This window comes from Pinus tabuliformis, chromosome 6, assembly GCF_031772625.1.
Source record: "Pinus tabuliformis cultivar Carrire ecotype Pingquan chromosome 6, CPIR1, whole genome shotgun sequence".
NCBI classification, from domain to species: Eukaryota; Viridiplantae; Streptophyta; class Pinopsida; order Pinales; family Pinaceae; genus Pinus; species Pinus tabuliformis.
In genome coordinates, this window is record NC_142292.1 from 1,843,548,226 (window position 1) to 1,843,552,966 (window position 4,741).

The following is a 4,741-nucleotide window of genomic DNA, read 5'->3' on the forward strand; positions in this document are numbered from 1 at the left end:
AACACTACATATGCCAGTGGTTCCTTTGTCTTGTGTATAGCTCTTGATGGATAGCTCTTGAAGAGCTATGAGACCATCTTGAGGAGGCCAAGTGCCTGATGTTCTAGGCTTGGTGCCTGTTATTGGATTGGGATGCCGAAGTCTGGAAGGGTTGTATAAGACTTCGATGCTTGGGGCTGTGCGCCTTAGTAGTTGTGGAGGGAGTGGGCTAGCCTTGCCAGATGCTCGGGGTCATTGAGTACCGGACCGGATGCCTGCCTTGGGGCAGATGAGGTCTGAGTCAGGTGCGAGCCTTGGGGCCAGCCTTGGACTAGGATACAGACCGGGTCAGGCTTAGCCTGGTGCCGAAAGTGGGAAAAAGGACAGAGATTCCTTGAGATTTCCCGGGGTGTTGGGGACTTTCGATGCCTGTTGGTTATACTAGTTCAGCAGAGGGTGTTGGAAACAGGAAGTAAATAAAATAATAAATAATAAATAATAAAAACATTACATAATACATAATTCAACATAACTTCGGGACGAAGTTCCTTAAAGGGGGAGAGTATGTAATATCCCTTCCCTTAATAATAAATAATAAATAATAATATAATAATATAATAATAAATAATAAATAATACAAATAAATAATAATAATATAAATAATAAATAATAAATCTTAATAATAAATAATAAAAATAATAAATCATAAATAATAAATTCTATTTAAAAATATACAAGAAAATAAATAAAAATAATAAAAATAAAAATAGTAATAACTATACTAAAACTCTAAATCAGAATAAATAGAAATAAAACAAGAAAACTATCGAAAAGAAGGAAATAAAACAAGAAAGCTAAAAATCAAAAGAAAGTTGCATGTAGACACATGGAGTGTGTGCATGTGGTCCCCTTCCAATGTTGTTCTATTTAATAGATGGTGTGCAAGATGAGAGGATTCCTGCATTCCATCTTTCCGAGATTTTGTCTTCATTCTCTTGGGAGAATGGTATACTAAGACCTAGGAGTCACTGGCAGTGGTACGTTGATTGAGGGCTTGGGGGTGGCCAGTTGTAGCAAGACGTTGCACAATTGAGCCTATGGTTGGGTGGAGAGTCGTCCCCACAACCCTGTTGCAGATAGCAGACTTCAACCGAAATCACAGATAAGTGCTCTAATCATAGTTTTGAATTTGAAGTTAATTAGTTGAATTGCATGTTGAATATAAATTACTTGATTAATTACATGTTTATTTTGGGTTGTTACAAATCCAAGAAGGACACTTACGCTAATTTTACGTATGACAATAATAACTTGGAGGAAGTGTATTCTTAGAAGTACCTAGGAATTGATATTCATCACAAGCTCAACTGGAACTATAACATTGAGAAAAAGATTAATTGGGGGTGGAAAGCTTACTTTGGTCTTGAAAATAATTGTAAAATGGAAAACCTCATAATGCAGGATAAAAGGAAGTTCCTCTTTGAAACTTTGGTCACTCCTGCTATCTTATATGGATGTGAGGTCCAGGGTTGCAGCATCTCTAGAGAATCCTAGAAACAGATTGAGAAAATCTAGAAGCGTTTTATAACTTATAACCTGAAAATTAAAAGTAGTACACACTATCCTATTCTCCTTATAGAAGTAGGTCTTTCCCCTATCAAGAGCCTAGTTATGACTAGGCTTCTGTTGTACAAGCACAAACTCAATAATATAGGAGATCATACACTTCCTAAGCTAGCTTTAAATTCCAGCCAAAACCACTTAAGGCTCAAGTGAGGGTGGTACAAAGACACGAGGGCCTAGTTAAACCTTTGGGAGATCAACGAGAATGATGTGTTGCAAAAAATTAATAACATTAAAAATATTGATATTTCTAAGTTTAAAGAAAAATGTAGTGTGAGAAAGATTTAGCAGCTAAAAGAAAATTAAGTTATTATAAGGTCATCAACCCCACCCTAGAAGATCAAAAGTATCTCTCTATTTTAACTATATCAAAGAAGAAAATAAATATAGCGAAGATTAGAACGAACTGTCATGAGCTCCATAGTGAAACAGGTCGTTGGGCAGTTCCTAAAACACCATGGATGGAAAGGACCTGCCATCTCTATGAGAATAGGAACATCAAGGATGAAAACCACTTCCTCTTAGAGTGCCCCGCGTACAGCACATTAGATCTTAGTTTCATAATTTTTGTCGCAACACTGAGCTTCCTAGCCTTTTATGATGTCAAAATTATAATGAGCTTGGTAGGCTTCTCTCCAAGCTTTTTGAGCATAGGAATAAAATCTTAAATCAAACTAAATAATTTGTTTATTTTCTTTAGTTCCGATAGACCAAAGTTTGGTCTCAGTGGATGTTAAACATCATCATCATCATCATCATATTATTATTATTATTATTATTATTATTATTATTATTATTATTATTACAGTTACCTAATTTGGCTGTGTAAAAGTGTTAAACATGACATGATAGAACAATACAACATTTTTATGATACTGGGCTAGAGAGCACCTCTAGAGGCAATAAAATTTTAAACTTTAGAGTATTTTTTAATGTTTATCTAAGTTTATAATATGTTGAAAATAATCACGTTTCAAACCATTGTGGGCTAGAAAGCACCTTTCTAGGGAATAATAATATATATATTAACTTTTAAACTTTAGAATATTTTTTTATGTTTATCTAACTTTATACTATGTTTAAAATAATCACTTCTCAAATTCTTAGTCAAATCTCCTTTTTGAGAATACCATGGGAAAAACCATGGTAATGGGTAAGAATACTATGGGAAAACCATGTATCGGCAAAATTATTAATTTTATTTTATTTTATTTGTTATGTAATTTGACGAAGTCAAAATTCTAAACAAGAGAGTACCTAACTTTATAAGATGTTTATGATAATCATGTTTAAAATTCTTAATAAAAAACGAGTCTAGAGGATATCACCGGAAAAACCATGGGTTGAGAATACTATGGAAAGACCATGGTATTATTAATTTGATTTTTATAAATAATTATTAACTTCAATTTTATATTTTATTTATTTTTAATTGTATTTTACATTTAATTTTATTGGTATCTAATTTGACGGAGTCAAAATGTTTACATAACATCACATAACACAATGTTACAACATATATTCCATAATGGGCTAGAGAGCCTCTCTAGGGGCAAAATTGAAACTAAATTAAAAAATAATAATTAAAATAAGTTTGAATTAGTCATTTGATGATGTTTACATAACATTACAACGTCTATTCCGTAATGGGCTAGAGAGACCCTTTGAGGGCAAAAATAAAACTAAATTAAAAAATAATAATTAAGATAAGTTTGAATTAGTCATTTGATGTGTTTATCAATGCTAGTTTACAAGTCCATGGTATTGCATATCTCACTATATTTTCCCATAGTATTTGTTATAGTTAGGCCTATTTAAAGGCTTAGAGAATCAATGATGGAATCGTGCTATTTTCTCATTGTATTTGTTATGCAGTTGTAATTAAAATTGACGGTTTACAAGGCCATGGTATTGCATAACCCGGTTTACAAGGCCATGGTATTTAATAACCCATGGTATTTTTCCTTAGTATTTGTTATGGCTAAGCATATTTAAAGGCTCAGAGAATCCATTATGGAATGCATCCATCTTAACTCCATATAAGTCGTGTATACATGGGCGACTAATTTGGTGTCATGGTAAGTTTTGTTTTTAGCTTATGAAAAAGCATTTTATAGGTGCAATAATACTTGGAATATAGTTTTACAATGGTGTTTATTTACATTTTGTTGACATGCTCTTGACGTATTTTCACTGTGATATAGTTTTTATTGATATAATAGATCATATTGAACATAGAACAATAGAATATGTAAATTGGTTTTTATGAATGTCTTTCGGATTAATCATATCATTAGGTTCATTGTTTTGAGAATGAACCACATTAGTTGGTTCAAAACGTGGACCAAATCCTAGTAATGTGATTAATCAAAAAGACATTTGTCTACCATATAGATCACGAAACTCTGAGATCAAACCAAATTATCTCTCTATTTGTTAAATCTAGATTTAAGATAGATCTCGATTAAATCTACTGAATATTTATTGTAAGTAGTTTTAATATTACTTATAATTAGAATATTAACTATTTGATTGTATAATTAAACTAGTAAATAATAATTATGGTGTAATTTTTGTTTATAATAATTAATATTATAAATTAACTAAAAATATTCAAAATTTAATAAAATTAGTTAGAATCTAAGTTCGTCTATTTTTTATTTTCGTGATCAAATACTCTTGATGTATAAATAAACTTTATTTATGCTAATCGGTTTGTTGGAAATGATAGGGCATAAATTTGAGATACTTTGGATTGAACATATTATTTAGGACAAGTCTAAATTACGTTGGAAAAACAAATTCTAGGCAGAGGGAAACTGGATTAGCTGTTGTAGTTTTCTTATTTGGAAGTACTCCAAAATTAATGTTGAAAAGTATATTGTGGGTAAGAAAATACAAAGTAGGGATTATCTGGTAATATTGTGTTAAAAGTTTCGTTGATATTATATGAGGTAAGAATCGTAGTATTTGCTCATGTGTGGTCCCAAGGATTTTCCAGCAGTGGTTACTTGAGAATGCTTGTGAAAAACTACTGCTGTTATTATTTTACATTTTATTCGAACTGTATTATTAATCTGACGTGAATGTAAACTAGAGGACGCTGGAGGGTGTTTGCAGCTGAAGAGATCTCTTAGAT